Genomic DNA, 21128 nt, shown 5'->3' with positions numbered 1-21128 from the left:
AAGTGATTGCTGGCGAGTTATCTAATCTCTTTGAGCCTTATTTTTTCATCTATAAGATAAGAATGATGGCAATACCTTCATCTATTAAGAGGGTTAAGTTGATTGATATTTCTAAAGTGCTAAGAAAAATGCCCCAAATATATCAGGCATTCAGTAAATATTTCTTGAATAAATCAATTAAAACATGAATGAGGGCTGAATAAACAACACCCCAAAATATAAATATATTATTCCCCATCTGGTATCATAGCTGAGTCATCTCCTAAGGCCAGCTGCTTGTAAATGATGGGGTAAATACTGAAGTAGTCAGTGTCATTGGTATGAGCTCAATGCTTCATTCTGTCATATGAAAGGAGATCAGATCCGTGGAAACATGGCATGATTGATGATAAGTAAGTCTAAAAATGCTGGTGGTTTTATGACCCTGAATAGTGTGAGACTCATCCTTTAGGATAGCTAAATAATTAAGATATTGATTTGAGAGTCATGCAGCTTGGGTTTGAGTCACCATTCCTGTCAGGAGCTGAACTATGTCCTCCCAATATTTCCCAATCCCTAATTGTTGTTCAGTCACTCAGCCATTTCTGTCTCTCTGCAACCCCATGGACTGCAGCATGCCAGGCTTCTCTGTTCTTCACCATGTCCCGGAGTTTGCCCAAACTCATGTCCATTGAGTCATCGATGCCATCCAGCCATCTCATTTTCTTCCCTTTCTTCTCCTGCCTTCAATCTTTCCTAGCATCAGGGTCTTTTCTAATGAGTCAGCTCTTCGTATCAGGTGGCCAAAGTATTGCAGTTTCAGCTTCAGCATCAGTACTTCCAATGAATATTCAGGACTGATTTCTTTTAGGATTGACTGGTTGAATCTCCTTGCAGTCCAAGGGACTCTCAAGAGTCTTCTCCAACACCACAGTTCAAAAGCATCAATTCTTCGGTGCTCAGCCTTCCTTATTGTCCAGCTCTCACATCCATACAATCCCTTGTACTATAACTCAGAATGTACCTGGATTTCAAGACAAGGTCTTTAAAGAGATGATTAAATTAAAATGTAGTCATTCAGTTCAATGCAGTTCAGTCACTCAGTCATGTCTGACTCTTTGCAACCCCATGAACTGCAGCACTCCAGGCCTCTCTGTCCATCACCAACTCCCAGAGTCTACCCAAACCCATGTCCATAGAGTCGGTGATGCCATCGAACCATCTCATCCTCTGCCGTCCCCTTCTCCTCCTGCCCCCAATCCTACCCAGCATTAGGGTCTTTTCCAATGAGTCCACTCTTCGCATGAGGTGGCCAAAGTATTGGAGTTTCAGCTTCAACATCAGTCCTTCCAATGAACACCCAGGACTGATCTCCTTTAGGATGGATTGATTGGATCTCCTTGCAGTCCAAGGGACTCTCAAGAGTCTTCTCCAACACCACAGTTCAAAAGCATCAATTCTTCAGCACTCAGCTTTCTTCACCGTCCAACTCTCACATCCATACATGACCACTGGAAAAACCATAGCCTTGACTAGACGGACTTTTGTTGGAAAAGTAATGTCTCTGCTTTTAAATATGCTATCTAGGTTGGCCATAACCTTCCTTCCAAGGAGTAAGCATCTTTTAATTTCATGGCTGCAATCACCATCAGCAGTGATTTTGGAGCCCCAAAAAATAAAGTCTGACACTGTTTCCGCTGTTTCCCCATCTATTTCCCATGAAGTGATGGGACCAGATGCCATGATCTTAGTTTTCTGAACGTTGAGCTTTAAGCCAACTTTTTCACTCTCCTCTTTCACTTTCATCAAGAGGCTCTTTAGTTCTTCTTCACTTTCTGCCATAAGGGTGGTGTCATCCGCATATCTGAAGTTATTGATATTTCTCCCGGCAACCTTGATTCCAGCTTGTGTTTCTTCCAGCCCAGCGTTTTTCATGATGTACTCTGCATGTAAGTTAAATAAGCAGGATGACAAAATACATCCTTGACGTACTCCTTTTCCTATTTGGAACCAGTCTGTTCTTGCATGTCCAGTTCTAACTATTGCTTCCTGACCTGCATACGGGTTTCTCAAGAGACAGGTCAGATGGTCTGGTATTCCCATCTCTTTCAGAATTTTCCACAGTTTATTGTGATCCACACAGTCAAAGGCTTTGGCATAGTCAATAAAACAGAAATAGATGTTTTTCTGGAACTCTCTTGCTTTTTCGATGATCCAGCACATGTTGGCAATTTGATCTCTGGTTCCTCTGCCTTTTCTAAAACCAGCTTGAACATCTGGAAGTTCACGGTTCACGTATTGCTGAAGCCTGGCTTGGAGAATTTGGAGCATTACTTTACTAGCATGTGAGATGAGTGCAATTGTGTGGTAGTTTGAGCATTCTTTGGCATTGCCTTTCTTTGGGATTGGAATGAAAACTGACCTTTTCCAGTCCTGTGGCCACTGCTGAGTTTTCCAAATTTGCTGGCATATCGAGTGCAGCACTTTCACAGCATCATCTTTGAGGATTTGAAATAGCTCAACTGGAATTCCATCACCTCCACTAGCTTGGTAGTCATTCAGGTGGGTTGTAATCCAGTTTGACTGGTGTCCTTATAAAAAGAAGAAATTCAGGTACACAGGGATGCATATGCACAGTTGAAAGGCCTTGTGAGGATTCAGTGAGAAGGTGGCCATCTGCAAGCCAAGGGGGGAGACCTCAGACAGAAACAAACCTGCCAACACCTTGATCTTGGGCCCTCTGTGAACTAGGACTGTGAGAAAGTAAGTATCTGTTCTTGAAGCCACTCCTTCTATGGTATTTTATTATGGCAGCCCTAGCAAACTAAATGCTTCAAGAATATGATCTGGGTAACTTTGGATGTTTCTTTATCTCTCTAAGCCTCAGTTTGCTCATTTGCAAAATGAGGATATTAAGTAGCGCTTAAACCATAGATTTTGAGGATAAAGTGAGATTATCGTTTAGCACAGATCCTGCCTTACCTTATAAAAAGTTATTCACTCAGTTGTGTCTGTCTCTTTGTGACGCCATGGACTGAAGCCCTCCAGTCTCCTCTAGCCATGAAATTCTCCAGGCAGGGATACTGGAGTGAGGAATCCCTTCTCCAGGGAATCTTCCCGACCCAGAGATCAAACCCAGGTCTCCTGCATTGCAGGCAGATTCTGTACCCTGTAAGTCACCAAGGAATATTAGCTGTTAATATTATCGCTATCATTATAATATCGATGATTATTATTGGTGTCATTAATGTCCCCAGAGGGACAGTTATCAGGCCCCCTTCCTATCTGATTGAAAAATGAGCAACATTGTTACACATCCAAAACTTTGTATCTCTTTGTAAATCACAAGCCTGTTTTACAGGTGAGGAAACAACTTCCTTTTAAGGATTTTTGAGGTCTGATTAAAAGGGTTGAATCTTTAAGAAAATCACATATGACTATCAAACACAAAATAATCAGTTTGAAAAAAGAAAGTTCATTCCAAATGTGAATTTAAATTATGATTGGTTCATGTAGTTTTTTTTTTTTTTAATGTATTTATTTTTGACTGCACTGGGTCTTGTTGCTTTGCATGGGCCTTTCTCTAGTTGCAGCAAGTGGGGGGCTTCTCTGTAGTTGTGGTGCACGGACCTGTCATTGTGGTGGCTTCTCTTGTTGTGGAGCATGGGCTCTAGAGTGCCCGGGCTTCATATAGTTGTGCCACGTGGGCTTAGTTGCCCTGCGGCAAGTGGAATCTTCCCGGACCAGGGATCAAATCCATGTCCCCTGCACTGGCAGGCAGATTCTTTACCACTAGACCACCAAGGAAGTACCATGTAGTTTGTGGTTACTTAATTGGTTGATTGGACCTGTTGATCCATTTTGGATCTGTTCAGATAAGCCTAGGATTATAGCTGTAGCCATGAAGATAATATGTATCATTTAATCATGAGAATTCTTAACCACAGGAGCACTGAAATGAGCATATACTTGAAAGCATTCTGAAACATTGCTTCTTATAAATTCTTCTTTTGAGTGTGATTTAGAAGTGGTTGAGGGTTAGGGCGAGATTGAGTGCAGTTACAATGCCTTAGTTCCAGCCCCCACCTCAGGGTCTTGCTTTGTAAAGTGGGGCGGAAGATGCCAGGCTTGTATACACCATGATCCTTAGAAGAGTCACATGACATAGTGAATATGAAATTGCTCCATTAAAGGACTCAGAGATCAAGGTTAACTTTACAGTTATAAGTCAAGTTGGTATACATTCCCTTGATGTGATGTGATGAGAATAGCACTTCTCTGTGGTCTTCCTCCCCCAAACCTATAACCCCCATCTATCCATGAGAAAAATATCAGACAAACTTAAATAGAGGGACATTCTGCAGGATACCTCCCAGTACTTCTCAAAACCATCACAGTCTTGAAAAACAAGCAAAGACTAAGAAACTCTCACAGCCCAGAGGAAATTAAGGAGACATGGTGACTCAATGTAGTATCCTGGACAGGATCCTAGAACAGAAAAAGATTAGTAAAAAACTAGTGAAGTCCTAATGAGGGCTAAAGTTTGGTTCATAGTAATGTAAGATATTAACAAAAGGGAAACTGGATGAGAGGTATACAGGAGCTCTAAACTATTTTTGGAAACTTTATGTAAAGCTATAATTATTATAAAATTTAAAAGTATTTTTAAAAGAGGAAATTGATATACTAATATAAAATTTTATCTATTTCATTTTATTTGAAAGCAGCTTATAAATTCAAAAACTCACGTTAGAAATTTCAGGTAAGGGAATTATTATGTGATAATTTGAAAATACTTTTAGGATAGCAGAGTTAATTATTTTTCTGCTATTGCTCATGCATAGAGTCTCTGGTTTGTTATCATTGTCATCAAAAAAATCATCTCATCACTGACGAGTCCACTGAATTTACCAAGTCCTGTCTCCTCATTTTGTAAACGAGGCCCAGAATGGGCAGGTGACTTATTTAAAGTTTATAATAGTATTGATAATGGAAAACAAAAGATACTTTTAATGTACAAAAAATTATGAATATGTATATAAAGAAATACATGCACACACATGTCATATACTGCATTATCTAGAAAATCTTTCTTTTTGATAGAAATGTGATAAGAAAGCATAGATTGGTCTCTACAGTGGGTCTATTAGCCTGGTTTTTTTTTTTGAGTGTTATTTTTTGTTTTGTTTAGTCTAGACTTAAGGAAACACATCCGGCTTATTAGGAAGTAAATTGATAACAAAAAGCAATAAATGAAACTGTGTCACTCTTATGTGAAAGGCCTGCACTAGACTGAGGATTTAAAAGTGAGCAGTATCAGGTCTCTGACCTTGAGGTCCTCCCAGCCTGGTCCAAGCAGCCAACACCTAAGTAGTTTATACTAGCATGTCGGAAGCAAAGGGTTAGTTGGCTATGCCAGGAAAGCTCTGAGGAGTCACCTGACCCAACTAGGGGTGCAGCCTGATGGAGCCCTCCTAGAATGAATGACCACCTGAAATGCTTTAAAAGAGGAATGAAAAGTTGGCCTAATGGAGAGGAAGGGGAAGGGACTCCAGGCAGGAGAAGGGACTTCGTGTCCTCTGAGGTTGCAAGGAAGGAAGGAAGCATGTGGATTTAGATAAGGCAGAGGCTGAAAGGAGACAGGAAGTTGACAGAGATCAGGTCCAAGGACTTCAGCCTTCACAGTGAAGTAGGGTATGAGCCCAAGTGCTGACAATGGGGGGTGGGTGCTGGCTGGAGATGTGGATGAACATGGTAAAGCCTTGGGCCTGTATCTGAGGGCAAAGAGAGTAGACTGTAAGCAGAGGCAAGCAAAGGGTGCATGAACAATTCTGAGCGAGTATTAGCACCAGTGTATAGGAACACGAAGTTTCCTCTGCTGCCTTCAACAGTCCAGCTATAGCGAGAGCATAGAGCAAGTGGGGTGTAGCCTTCATCTTGGGCTCAGTTTTCCCAGACAGGGTGAACAGAGTGTGGGAGCCTAAGAGAACCAAGGATGGTGAATATTTGCTGTTCAGACCTCAGTTGTAAATGTCATGGCGGGGCAGAAAGGGAAACTTAGGGAGGTCAACTGACTGGAAGAAAACAAAGGCAGCACGAAAGCTGATGTTCCTGTAAGGATAAGGGAACGTCAAAATCTCTCTTATTTTTTAAAATTAATTTTTATTGGCGTATAGTTGCTTTACAATGTTGTGTTAATTTCTACTATACAGCAAAGTGAATTAGCTATAAACTTAGTTGCTCAGCTGTGTCCAACTCTTTGCAATTCCATGGACGTAGTCTGCCAGGCCTCTCTGACCGTGGAATTCTCCAGGTAAGAATACTGGAGGGGGTAGCCATTCCCTTATCCAGAGCATCTTCCCAACCCATCAAACTCCAGTCTTGAGTGGAGGGGGCCTGTTCGGCCAGGTGACCCAGCTGCTGTCCCTCCTTGTGTCTCACTGAGTGACTGCTGACGAGGCACTGCAGCTCCTGGGCCATGGTGCCTTCCTGGGGCAGATGCATGAACCTCCATGGCTGATGTCAGGCCCCTCCCTTCTCAAAGATTGGAGGAGTCTCTGCTTCAGTTTCCCCAACTGGACAGCAGAGGGCTCTGCCTGTTCCCCATTGATACCATTATGGAACCCCAGCTGGGATCCCCTATTCAGTGCTGACCGCCCCCCGCATGCACACACACAGCATCTGCTCCTCCAACCACACTCCTCCTCCTGCTCCCCCATCCACAGCCCTTGACTCTGGCCAGCCTCCCCCTAACCAGGTCACCAGATGGGCTCCTGAGACCCTCCCCCTGGCAAAAGGCTGCCTGTGTGCAGCTCATTCCGCTGGGGGTGGAGAACAGGAGGGTGTGCACTCGACCTTGGACTGGCAAATAGAGGCCTGGGGTGAGGGGGTCAGGGTGCCTCAGTGTCCTCCCCAACAACACTGAATTTTTATAATATCTAAAAATTGAGGGGGCCTCCCTGGTGGCTCAGCTGGTAAAGAATCTGCCTGCAATGTAGGAAACGTGGGTTTGATCCCTGGGTCGGGATGATCCCCTGAAGAAGGAAATGGCAACCCACTCTAGTACTCTTGCTTGGAGAATCCCGTGGACAGAGGTGCCTGGTGGGTTACAGTCCATGGAGTTGCAGAGTCAGACACGACTGAGCTACTGATATACATACTGCATTGCAGGCAGCTTCTTTACTGTCTGAGACACCAGGGAAGCCCCCTGGTGAGTCAGCTATATGTATGTATGTATGTGTGTGTGTGTGTGTGTGTGTATATCTAGAAAACTATATATCTCCCTTCTTTTTTGGATTTCCTTCTCATTTAGGTCACCACAGAGTACAAAGTAGAGTTCCCTGTGTTATATAATGGTGGTGGTGGTTTAGTCGCTAAGTCGAGTCTGACTCTTGTAACCCCATGGACAGTAGCCTGCCAAGCTCCTCTGTCCATGGGATTTCCCAGGCAAGAATACTGGAGTGGGTTGCCGTTTCCTTCTCCAGGGGATCTTCCCAACACAAGAATCGAACCCAGGTCTCCTGCATTGCAGGTGGACTCCTGCACTGCAGGTGGATCTTTACCAACTGAGCTATAAGGGAAGCCGGTGCTATAGAGCAGGTTCTCATTAGTTATACGTAGTATCAATAGTGTTTTATACGTAGTATCAATAGTGTATATATGTCCATCCCAATCTCCCAATTCATCCCACCCCTTCCCCTGCTTGGTATCCATCTATGTATTCTCTACATCTGTCTCTAGTTCTGTTTTCAAATAAGATCACCTTAACCATTTTTCTAGATTTCACATGTATGCATTAATATACGATATTTGTTTTTCTCTTTTTGACTTATTTCACTCTGTTTGACACCCTCTTGTTTCATCCATGTCTCTTAAAACTAAATATGTTAGAAAAGAAAATTAATCCATGTGTCTAGCTTCTGAGTAAATAAAAGGAAGTGTGTGGAGGGTTAAGAGAAGCAGAAGATGTTAAACCTAGATGTCATTGCCTTCAACACTTACAAAGAGGTGAAGCTCAATGGGGTGTCAGGAGAATGCATCTAGGGTGTTGGGATTGTTGGGGATACAGAATTGAAGAACAGTAAGGTGGCATTAGTGGTGAAGAATCCACGTGTCAATGCAGGAAAAGAAAGAGATGTGGGTTTGATCCCTGGGTTGGGAAGATCCCCTGGAGGAGGATGTGGCAACCCACTCCAGTATTCTTGCCTGGAGATCCCATGGGCAGAGGAGCCTGGTGGGCTACAGTCCTTGGGGTCGCTCAGAGTCAGACACAACTAAAGTGACTTACCACACACACGGGATAAAAACAAAGCAAGGAAAGGAGGTGGAGTGCTAGGAGATGGAGTGGTAACACCTTTTGTTCAAGGACCAAGGGTTAGAGAAAATGGGAAGAATGATCAGAATAGATGCTCCTAATATAACTGGGAAAGAAACAGCTCACAATGAAGGGCTTAGGTACCAAGTGACCATAACTATGCAATGACAGGCAAGTGCATTCATCTAGGCCGCTCTTCCCTCATTGTAAGAGTTCTGCTCTAACAGACTGTTGTGGCACTGAAGAAAATAATGCACCTGGACCACAGTAAATGGTACCTAATAAAGAAGAGACAACTTTGGCACTATGGCTGAGAATCCTGGGTGGTCTGGCAAGTCTATGCAAGACCTGCATACAGAGAGGTGGTGATGCCCAGGCGCCAGGCAGGTAGAGCAGCAGTTGGGGATCCAATATGACCAAGAGCTTAGATTTGAAAACTTATGTGTGCGTGCATGCTAAGTCGTTCAGTCATGTCTGACTCTTTATGACCTTGTGGACTGTAGCCCACCAAGCTCCTCTGTCCATTGGATTCTCCAGGCAAGAATACTGGAATGGGTTGCCATGACCTCCTTCAGGTTGAAAACCCATAGCAAGCGTTTAATATTGAAACCTACTTTGGAATACAAAAAAAAAAAAAAAATGGTGGAGATGAATATCTGAAATCATTACTGTAGATATGTGTTTTAAAATCAGTTCTCGTTTTGGACCTGACAGCACCCCAGATGGAGAAGGCAATGGCACCCCACTCCAGTACTTTTGCCTGGAAAATCCCATGGACAGAGGAGCCTGGTAGGCTGCAGTCTAAGGGGTCACTAAGAGTCGGACACGACTGAGCGACTTCACTTTCACTTTTCACTTTCATGCATTGGAGAAGGAAAAAGCAACCCACTCCAGTGTTCTTGTCTGGAGAATCCCAGGGATGGCGGAGCCTGGTGGGCTGCCGTCTATGGGGTCACACAGAGTCGGACACGACTGAAGTGACTTAGCTGCAGCAGCAGCACCCCAGAAGGCTTATTTGTTTGTAGATGAAGAGGAGGTATACCCATGGCGGAAAGTAAGTAGAGGGAAAGAGCGTTGAATTGAATAAGGAACACAAACAAAGAGACAAAGGAAAACCTTTATGGAGGCAACACTGTTAAGTGAACTCAACCAAATTCTGAATTCTGTAGCTCTGGGCTCAGGTTCTGTGTGTTCATGAGGAGGGCCATTCATGAGATCCAGAGGGTCTTTTGTACTCATTATTTCTAACAAGTTGGTTATGTTTATAAAATAGAATCATAACTACATCTGGAACTTTTACACAGAAATTAAGGTTGACGTATATGCCAGAATGATTTATATTCCCTGATAAGATGGTAAAGTAAAGATTTATTTTATTTTGCACTCTCACAGCTTGGATTATTATTCATACTTTATTTTGAAAATTGGTGGTAACCCAACTGCAGCCAAATCAAGAGTTCACATGCCAAGTTTTAGTCTGAAAAAGTTTTTGCATCCAATATAGACTTGGCCACAAAAATGAGGAGATCGAATAATAGAAGAGAAAAGAAACTGTTTTATGCACTCGGGAGGTCAAAAACAGATGTGAATAAGGTTCTCACGGAGTATGGCTAGCTAACATCTGGTAATCCCTAGTGCCTTTCACTGTCCATTTGTAAGTTTCCCCCAATGTTTAATATCAACCGCTATTCAGAACATAGTGACTTGCACAAAAAATAAAATAAAATTTATAGATACGAAAGACAAAGCCAGAAAATTGCCCTGTTCTTGGCATTCATCCTTCCTGGGCAAGCACTTCGTATTTTCTTTCTGTCGATGCTGTGTTTAATAAAGCTATATGATTGGTTAGATTTCGATGGGGCTGAATGTGTGTTGTCTTGTTTCTTTTGTATGACTCAGTGAAAAAAGAAACATAAAACCTTATGCTGACTTTAATCAGAGAACTCTGGATTTTTTTTCTGTGTAACATGAAGAAAAATTGAGAAAATAGTCCCTGAAGGTCAAGTTGTGCCTATAGCGAGGGAGGAAGGCGAGAAAGGATTGTTGAGGAAGGTGGATAAATTAGCCCATCTTGTTTTCTTGGCACCGTCTCTCTGATTTCTTGTTCCCTTTCAAACAACTCCCTTCTACAAAGACCGCTCCCACAAACTGCAGAATTTTTCAAGTAATTTACAGAGGAGGGCAGACATGTCTGTATTTCCAGCCACAAAGGTTACAAAGGCTGAAGGACACAACTGCAAAGTTGATGGCTGCTAAATGCAGCAAGGAAGGTTGGACATATGTTCCTCACTTGTCCACAGATCTATCTTGTATTATATAAATTAGAAGAAGTCTAGACATTCCTTTGGCAGATTAGTCAGGCCCACAGAATTGATTAATTAATAACTGATTCAGAGACGGCAACAAGGTGTCAACTTGCATGCCTACTCAGGTCCTCTGGTAGCAGCTGCCAGGAATACAAAGCATTAGAAGAATGCTAAAGCTCTTCCCAAGCTCAGTGGGAAAGTGCCTTTCTGGTAGACTTTGGATGTTGGCCAGGGCAGTGGGCAGGAAGGGTAGCAGCCCATGAGCCACGTAGTAACCATCCTTGGTTTAACCTATGGTGTTTGTCATGATAAGATCTGTTTCCTAAGGTTTGGGAATTTTTAATTCAAATTAAATCCACAGTAACAAATGCGCATGCATGTCATGCAGTAATAGTAATACATCAGATCATTTGATGACACTCTGTATCTTTAGAAGAGCTTTTTTAAGTCATCTCATGAGATTCTAAAGTGATCTTATAATACAGAAAGCAGATGTGTTTTTATCCCCCTTTCTGAATAAGGAATTAGATTTCAGAGCAGATAACTCATCCTAGGTCATGCTACCAGTAAGTTAGAGAATTTAGGAAATACTTTGTAGTCATTTGAATATTTCATAATCACTCAAATTTCTGACTCAAATTAGGAGTCATAGAACTGTGAGAATTCTGACTAGGATTTTCTGTTTCCTAAATTTTGCAGCAACAAGAACTGAACATGAAATGTTTACAATAAATGTGTATACATGATTAAGTGACAACTAGTGGGAGACAGCTGGCCTTTGAAATGCATGACTATCAGTCTGAGTTGTCCAGGAAAAAAGAATGTATTTATGTATGTAATTGTTTATTATAAAGACTGAGTCATGTGCTTATGGAGGTTGGCCAGTCCAAAATCTGCAGAGCCCATGTCCCAGTTGGAGTCTGAAGAATGGCAGCTTCTCATAAAACCAGAAAGAACAGATGTCCCCTTTTGAAGGCAGGGGAGAGAATTCTCCCTTGTTTGTAGAAATCTCGGAGTTGTGTTCTATGCAAGCCTTCAACTGATTAGATGAGGCTCATCCACATTATGGAGGGCAAACTGCTGTACTCAGTCTGCCAATTTAAATGTTAACCCAATCCCCAAACACCCTCACAGAGAAACCCAGAATAACGTTTGACCAAATATCTAAATACCTCATGGCCCAGTCAAGTTGACACATAAAATTAATCATCACAAGTTCACCCCTTGTCAACTTGTCATCCATATACTTCTCCTTAAGCCATATTTAGTCTCCAGATAAAGAAAATGACAGGTTATCATTATACTTAACATGATACAACCATCCTGTATACAACCAAAACACTCTAAGCTTTCTTCCAGAAGAGGATGAAAAACCCTTGAGCAATATTTACTCTTCTCGTTTATATGTCACAACTTAAGTACTATGAGGGTAGAATGTTATAGACTGAACTGTGCTGCCTCAAAATTCATATAAAGTCAAATATAACTATGTTTGCAAATAAGGGTTTTAAGGAGGTAATTAGGGTGAAACAAGGTCATAAGGGTAGGGCCCTAATCGCATAGAATAGGTGTCCTTACAAGAAGAGGAAGAGACACCAGAGGTCTCTCTCTCTCACTCTGTTCCTGCACAGAGGAAACCCCACATGAGGACATAGCGAGAAGGTGTCCATCCCCAAACCAGAAAGAGAGGTGTCACTAGAAACCAATCCTGCAGACGCCTTGATCTTAGACTTTCAGCCTTTAAAACTATGAGAAAATAAGTGACTGTTGTTTAAGCCACCCAGTATGTGATGTCTTGTCCTGAGCTGACTAATGACCACAGCCTTAGCTAAGAATATTTATTGCTATCACAGAAGAGGGACTTTAAAGTGTATTAGCCCAAATGATACAAATGAACTTGTTAACAAAACATAAACAGATCCACAGACTTAAGAGAACAAATTTATGGTTACCAAGGGGGAAGGGTGAGAGGGAGGGATAGTTAGGGAGTTTGGGATTGACATGTACACACTTCTATATTTAAAATGTATAACCAACAAGGACCTGCTGTATAGCACAGGAAATTCTACTCAATGTTATTTGGCAACCTGGATGAGAGGGGAGTTTGGGGGAGAATGGATACAGGTGTGTATACGGTTGAGCTTCTGCTGTCCACTTGAAACTATCATGACATTGTTAATTGGCTATACTCCAAAGTAAAATAAAAAGTTTAAGAAAAAAATAAGGTATTTAAGTCCAGTAATTGTCTGCATGTGCTAATTCATTCTATTAAACTACTAGGCTGGGCATAGACACAAAATACCCTTCCTGGTACTTTAAGGGCTGGATTATAAATTATAAACTGCTGAATCTTCCCATGTTGTTTCAAAGGCAGCATGGCAAAGTTGCTAAGAGTCGGAGGATGACTGGGAAAGAGAGGAGTCGTCAATCAGTTTTACAAAAGCTTACCATATGCTGAGCCTTCGTGACACAGTGGGGAAAAGATGCAGGCGGTATTCTGGAGAGTGACCTAGGTTCTAGGGTAGAGGCAGAGTATTTTTCCATGTGAATATTTATGGTTGTAAAAAAAATTGACCAAAAAATGACCTCAAAACTTGATTTTAAAAAGTTTATTTGGAGGTTGTAGCGGAAACCCAACAATTCATATAGTCTTACCTGGAAGTTACTCTTCCATGACTGGGGAGAGTGTACACTTTTCCTCTCATTGTCTTTGGCTATTGGCTAGGCTGCTGATGCTGTGATCTGGTTATACTGATGTCTTAACATTGTGCTACCTCTGGATTATAGAAGACTTGATTTAGGTCTAAGGAGTTTGCAATCAACACATGCCAAGATGAAAAACTAAACTTAATCATAGTGTGCGCTGTGTGTGTGTGTGTGTGTGTGTGTAATCATATAACTTTTAGGGTCCTAATTTGTTGCAAGGCCCCTATTTTTAAAATTAAATTTATTTATTTTTAATTAAAGGATAATTGTTTTATAGTATTCTGTTGGTTTCTGCCAAACATCAACATGAATCAGCCATAGATATACCTATGTCCCCTCCCTCTCAAAACTTCCTCCCACCTCTCTCCTATTCCACCTGTCTAGATTGTTACAGAGCCCTGGTTTGAGTTTCCTGAGTCATACAGCAAATTTCCACTGGCTATTTTACATATGGTGATGTATGTTTCCATGTTACTCTCTCCATACATCCCAACCTCTCCTTCCTCCCCCTGCCCCGTGTCCCTTGGTTTGTTCTCTATGTCTGTGTCTCCATTGCAAATAAGTCCATCAGTACCATCTTTCTAGATTCCATATATATGTGTTAATGTACAATATTTGTTTTTCTCTTTCTGACTTACTTCACTATGTATAATGGGCTCTAAGTTCATGCACCTCATTAGAACTGACTCAAATGCATTCCTTTTTATGAAGGTCTCTGTGCTTGTAAGGAGTTGGTTTTCATTCTTTGGGCAAAACTATTTTTTGACAAAGTTGAAGAGAGCTCTTGAAAAGACAATTTCAGTGTTGATATAACACGTTTATGCTATAAATTCTAAAGAAAAGCCAAGCAGAGTGTGATCTCCAGCAGCATACACTGTTTCAGTTTCTCACTGTACTGCATTCACAGATTTTGGAGATGACCTACGAAGCTGTAAATAAAAGCAGTACAATTTTTCTCTCAAACTATTTCTAAATTCTCTAATAGGCACAACGATAGATTCACTTAATAGATTGGTGCAGACTTTCCTTGGGGGAAACTGCAGGATTTTACTTATTTGTTTTTACCTCTCTGAGTCAAAAGTTGATAATGCAGAAATATTGCACAAATACCATGACTACAGCATCTTTTCTTTTTATTGAATAGCAGTTGTGGCTTGAAAAGTAACTGTGTTCAGAAAGTTGTAAGAACTTCACAGCAATGGCTGAAGCTATGTGGACTCTCCAAATTACATAATGGAACAGGTAAGCTTTATGCCTTTAAAATGGGCCATATGTACATTTTTTTTAAGCCTCCAGAACTTTTCGGTTCATAAGGTTTTGTTTTGAGCATGAAATTGACTGCAATTCTTTTTGTTGCATTTTTTTAAGTCCCCAACATAGGAAAAATGGAATTTTAAACTTTTTTTTCATTGTGGTAAAAGTCCCATAATATAAAACATACTATTTTAACCATATTTAACTGTGCAGGTCAGTGGCACTAAGTACATTCACATTGAAGTAAAAAAAATAGAATTTTTTAACAAGCCCATGATTCAAAGATTATACCAATATTGTCTTTGTTTCCCTTAGAACCTTAAGAAAAATCACTTCTCAGCACAGCTTCTGCTAAGTCACTAACTTCTATCAAATGTATGCTTCTAACAACAACAAATTCCCCAAGATGTGATGGTACGATGCATGATGAATGATGAAAGGAAACAGTAGGGAGTAGGTTAATAGACAGTGGCACTTTTTACAAGAAACTCAAGAAACTTCAAAAATAGTCTCTTTCTGAATCAGTCCAATCCAATTTTGAGTCAAGGGCATTCAAGACAATTTTTACCATTTTTTGAAACTATTAAGAGCTGAAAATGTAATCACAGATGAAAATATTCTTAATCAAATAAGCTAACCATTGATTACAAGGAATGAAACCCTGGTGTGGCTGACCACAGAAACCTATCAAGGAATATTGAGGGCAGAGGAAAATTGAGCCTGAGACTTGCTAGGATGGACGATAGATGACCTCAAACTGCCTCTTCACCTCACTGCCTCTCCTCCTCACTCCATGTGGAACTACTGAAATTTGCTCTCCTGGCTTGAGAGAGAAAGAAGCTGTTTATTCTTCCCTTTCCACCATCACCCCCAACTGTGAACATTTCAGACTTGTAGACCTAGCCATGCCCCAGGCGTCTGTAGGACCCATATGTCTCCAGGAACTTGAATTTCATCTGGAGCCGGGAACTGGCCTGATGCAGGGTGGGGTTGGTGAATGTAAAATGGGAGACAAAGTGTAGGAGGGCCCCTGAGAGAAATCACTTACCAAGCTGGATGAAGGATTCTGGCTCTGTGAGTCAGTCTGAGGTTAGCAGCCTGATAGGGGAGGAAGGAAAGGCCCTGTGTGCTGAGTGAGGCTGTTCTATAACTCCTCCAGCCCTGAGTCACCTGTATGCTTTGGGTGAGAGTTACAACCAACTATCACTAGGGAACCAGGCCACTCCACCATGCACGTCCCCTGTGAGCACTGGGGTGAGAAAGGAAAGGTGTTTTCCTACTATCTTAAAGAAAAGAACCAAAGAGTCCAAGGCAAGTAACACCAAAGCTCCACGTGCAGCCCTGGCACCTCTGGAGATGATCCTCTGTCTCAAGGGCACTGACCTTCAAACAGGAAGGAGGTAGTATTAGTCATGCATGCCAACAATCCGCCCTCACAGACTTGAGAAAAGACTCTTTTGGTGACTTTGTCATAAGCTGGATAGACTTGGGAACATTTGAGTTACATATGACTTAAACCACACTCGGTCGCAGCTTATTCATGATTACAGAGCAAACCAAAGCTAGTGTTGAGCATGTAATTTAGACGTTCACTACTAGCTTGATGGACCACCTGCTCCCTTTATCTTTTTTGTGTTCATTTTGTTTGAGTTGCTTCATTTTCAATCAAGAAAGGGAAAAAATGAATCTATTTAATTTTTTATTAATTATTTTAATGTCTTTGCTCACTCTCAGTTCAGTTCAGTTCAGTCTCTCAGTCACGTCCAACTCTTTGCGACCCCATGGACTGCAGCACGCCAGGCCTCCCTGTCCACCACCAATTCCCGGAGTCCACCCAAACTCATGTCCATTGAGTCAGTGATGCCATCCAACAATCTCATCCTCTATTTTTTTTTAATTCATATTTATTTATTTTAGGCTGTGCTGGATCTACACTGCTACACAGCTTTTTCTCTAGTTGCAATAAGTGGGGGATACTCTATAGTTGTGTTGCATGGGCATCTCATTGAGGTGGCTTCTCTTGTTGCACAGCTCACACAGTCTTCAGTAATTGCAGCTCCTGGGCTCTAGACCACAGGCTCAGTAGTTGGGGCACATGGGCTTAGCTGCTCCATGGCATGTGGGATCTTCCCAGATCAGAGATTGAACCTTTGTCCCCTGCATTGGCAGGCAGATTTTTTATCAGTGAGCCACCAGGGAAGCCCAAGTCTATTTAATTTTTAATTCTATACATTTTCATAGCAAAAGAGAATCTTCATTTTAAATTCTGAACTCCTAATCAAATACTGTTCCTATGAATTATAACTTGCCTTGAGGTCTGAACCCACAATAGCATAAAAGCAATAGTTGAATTCTGAGAGTAGAACATAAGGAGAAGGAGTTGAGGGTTGAGGACTCAGCCTTTGGGGATTCTTGCTGTTAAGCATTGGAGGGACTCTAGGAGAAGCAAGAGTTCAAAGTCAGTTGCCCCATGTAAAGATCAACCAGCCCAGATACCTATAGTAACTAGTATAGACCTTGAGTCTCATGGTCACTTTAAATATAGAACCAAGTTGACTTATACATACATATAGTGTAGTGTTAGCCACTCAGTCATGTCTGACTCTGACTCCATGGACTGTAGCCCACCAGGTTCCTCTATCCATGGACTTCTCCAGGCAAGAATACTGGAGTGGGTAGCCATTCCGTTCTCCAGGAGATCCTCCTGACCCAGGGATGGAACCCAAGTCTCCTGCATTGCAGGCAGATTCTTTATCATCTGAGCCACCAGGGAAACCCATACTAATATAAATATATATGAATGAGGAATTTCTCTATATATTTATATGGATAAAGGATCTGTATCTCCAAATAGATAGATGTGTATATTTCATAGATGTATATATCTGAAGTAACAGCAGGAGATAGGAGAAAAGAAAAATAGAATGTTATTTCTTCTGATCCCTTCCTGTCCAATCTTTTTTCTGCCAGTTACTGCCTTGGAATTACTGCTTCAATCAGATGGACCCGGTTCCATGGCTCAAAGCTTTCTCTGATCTCTCTACCCTTGTCCCTACAGGTAAGACAGCTTCCCAATGTTACCAATCCCTGGCTGTTTCAGCACTCTATTGGCTCCACTAATTCTACCTATACCTCTATAAACTATTTCTCATTAAACATGTCTCCTTAAACAAAAATTAATCTTTGAGAATGCCAGATAACCCATAATGAAACCTGGATTGCGACAGGAGCTGAGTTCATGTTGATCATCCTAGTGAAGATAGAGATAGGCAAGTAAATGTGAGTCTGGAAACACCTTAAGGCTGGAAAAGTCTGGGCTGGAGAAAATAGCATTTAGTCTTCAGCCTTTAGATGCAGAAGGGAATAGTTATGACCTTTTGCTCTCTAGGAAAACAAGCATCACCTCTTGCTAACCTGCCCACAATCTTGAATTACCATCTTGTTGGATTCAAGGCAGTCCCAGACTGCCCCATCCTCACAATGAGAAAGCCTGACATCTAGGGTTAAAACCTGAGCTTATTACTCTCCGTCTTCTAAGTGTCTGTCAAGACCAGGCTTCCCATGCCTCCCATCACTGCTTACGAACAGAAACCTAAACTTCCCAGGCATCTACTTTTACCAGAATTCTCATCTCTTTACTGCTTTGTACCTCCCAGTAATAGGAAATAATTCTTCTGTCCCTCTCAAAAATCTCTTCCTTTAAGCAATTTTAGATTCTTAATCATATATGATTTAGTCTATGACATAATGGACTATTCAAAAAAATGTCCTAACATTTGTCCAAGAAATGCACAAAATAAATTCACTTAAGCTATTTGTTCATAATCACAGTAGACACAATGCACTTCATCACTGAGCAAACTCCAAGGTAAACATTTGGCCATAGAGACAATGAGCCAAATTATACAGATTTTTTTTTTTTTTCTGTTTTGGGTTTGCACTGACATACGTGGCCATAGACAGTTAATTGGATCTATAAATACTCCCAGTTAAGTTTAATTAGTTCTTGGTGCAGAATCTTAGGTTATGTTAACTGTGGTGATAATTTGGGATAATTTTTTTAATTCCACAGAAGTTAGTTTTGCAAAATTGACCTATAATATGCTCTGAGATAAAAGGTAAAAAGAAATTGGATAAAGGAGTGAGAAATAAGACTATGAAAGGATTAGTTACTCTGTAAAAAAGCCAATATGATTGTAGAAGTATTAAAATCCCTGTAGGAGATTTACAGAGGAAGTCTGCCCTGGATTAGAATTTGATATCAAATAACTTAACTACAGTCATACAATTTCTGTGCCATTTGTAGTTGAGTTAATAGCATATGTTCCTAGAGGATTATAGCCAATGATTAAGGAAATTAGGTTTTGTTTGAATTTAATTTAGTTATATAAAGCTGCGACTATAATTTACAGCTTTGATATTTAATATTTAATAACCCAGATCTTAGAAGAATACTAGATATAGCCGTGTCATTATGCCTTGAAATATTATTCCCATAAGTCATTTATATTTGCTGGCTGATAAGGATGTTCATCAAGTAGATGGACTCACCATGAGTCCACTGATAAGGCCAATGCAGTTTTACAGTTTGCTCAGTCCTTGTACTTTTCCACTCCATTTCCCACACCTGTAACTTACTGAATCATAATTTATCTGGCCAGTCAATTGTCATAATAAAGAAACATAACAGCCTTTCCTTCAGAAGCCAGCTGTGGGAATGAGTCAGCTCTGCCTTTCTCTTACATTCTATGTATCTGTGACTTTTAGTCATTAAAAATCACAGGGATGTCTTTGGAAATACTGGACTCTAAGTATTTTTCTTTCACTGCTTTGCTGCATTTTCCCCCATCCATCTCCTTGACTTTTTCGTCCTTTTTTCCTTCATTTTTTCTGAAGCTCTGTATTAATGATTCCAATTTCTTTGCTGCATATACGTATAGCTCTTTATCGGAATTTAACTTTTCTTTTTTCTCCAATTTACAAAAACGAGTCCTAAATTTCTAATCCTGAGGCTAGTTTTTATTTCCTAACATTCCCATTATTTTCTCCCTGTGTGTTAGTCACTCAGTCATGTCCAACTCTGCGACCCCATGGACTGTAGCCCACCAGGCTCCTCTGTCCATGGAATTCTCCAGGCAAGAATACTGGAGTGGGTTGCCATTTCCTTCTCCATATTTTTTACCTAGATAAGAATATTTGTATTAAATAAACTATTTTTTTCCTTTAGTCCTTGTGTAACCTCTTATCTCTTGTATTCACATGCTTTCAATGTCCTTACAGCTACTGAGACCCCTGCCCATCACTACTCTGGTTAGTTTTGTTCCTCTCCCTTGCTTTTACTTTCTGGTTTGTGCTTCCTTCAAAGACAGGTCAGATCAGCCTTTCTTAAAATTCACAAGGTAAAGTCTCTAGATTCAAAGATTTTAGAGGTCTAAACAGAGGACTTATGCAAGAATATCTACTTTAAGTGAAAGTGAAAGTCGCTCAGTCGTTTCCAACTCTTTACAACCTCATGGACTATACAGTCCATGGAATTCTCTAGGCCAGAATACTGGAGTGGGTAGCCTTTCCCTTCTCCAGGGGATCTTCTGAACCCAGGCATAGAACCCAGGTCTCCCACATTACAGGAGGATTCTTTACCAGCTGAGACACACACACACACACACACACACACACACACACACACACACCCTTTAGGTAGGAAGCAAAGTGTAGAAATTAATAAAAATGAAATATTTGAAGTAGGCTAATGCATAAACATGCAAGCTGAAACAACAGGAGTTTGTTGGAAGGGAATGAAAAATGCATTAATGTATTCTAAGAAACAAGTTTCTTTTGTGCTTTCCTGCCAGATCTCTTAAAATTCCAACTTCGTGAATACCTTTAATAGTAAAAATAAAAATATATGAAAGCATAGTGATTAAGCATGTGGTTTTCTGGAGCTAGATTGGCAGAGGGGCAATCTTGGCTTCACCATTTATAGCTCTGTGACTTTGGACAATCACTTAATCTTTCTATGCCTCAGTTTTCAAATATAGAAAATGAGGACACCAGTAGTACTCTGTTGACAAAGTTTTTGTGTTAATACGTGTGAAATGCTTAGAAATATGCCTTATTTATAGTCAACTCTCATTAACTATTAGAGTGGTTTACTATTATTTTTGTTATTGCTACTGTAAAATAAAGCACCAGTTAGTAGAAAACAGCAGATCAAAGTGAACATTAAGAAACAAACAAGCCTCACTGCAGTAATTGTAAAGTCATTTACTTAATCTGTATCTTTTTTTTTTTTTTTGCTTCATTTCTGGAGTTACAAATTTTAGGTATTCTTTAGAGTCACCTCCAAGTAATACGTAACAAAATCACCAGTAGAGTGTAATAATCATTCTTCTTAGCTCAAAAGTAACCCCTGTAAGGAGGTGAAGGAACCTCTGCATCAAGCATATTTGAGATGGGAAGTCTTTATTTTTTCCTACCCCAAGATATTGAGCTACTTCAAATCCTGCAAAGTTTGAAGCTCTGGTGACTTAAAAACTCCAGCTTAAGAACTAGAGAAATAGTATGTTTGC

General features: G+C 40.8%; 1 long non-coding RNA gene across 1 annotated transcript in view; it reads left to right on the top strand.

The window, feature by feature from the left end:
• LOC145537978 (uncharacterized) overlaps positions 1–21128 on the top strand; it is a 501457-nt gene that overhangs the window by 416382 nt on the left and 63947 nt on the right. Inside the window, exons 6-7 of the long non-coding RNA XR_014076549.1 lie at positions 14453–14547; positions 17530–17617. This is a non-coding gene — a long non-coding RNA (uncharacterized LOC145537978). The remainder of the gene's footprint in view (positions 1–14452; positions 14548–17529; positions 17618–21128) is intronic.

The sequence above is a fragment of the Giraffa tippelskirchi genome, chromosome 2 (assembly GCF_054371585.1).
Source record: "Giraffa tippelskirchi isolate mGirTip1 chromosome 2, T2T-mGirTip1v1.2.pri, whole genome shotgun sequence".
In the NCBI taxonomy this organism is placed as follows: Eukaryota; Metazoa; Chordata; class Mammalia; order Artiodactyla; family Giraffidae; genus Giraffa; species Giraffa tippelskirchi.
The sequence above is the reverse complement of the archived record's forward strand: the minus strand, read 5'-3'. Positions and strand labels throughout refer to the sequence as shown.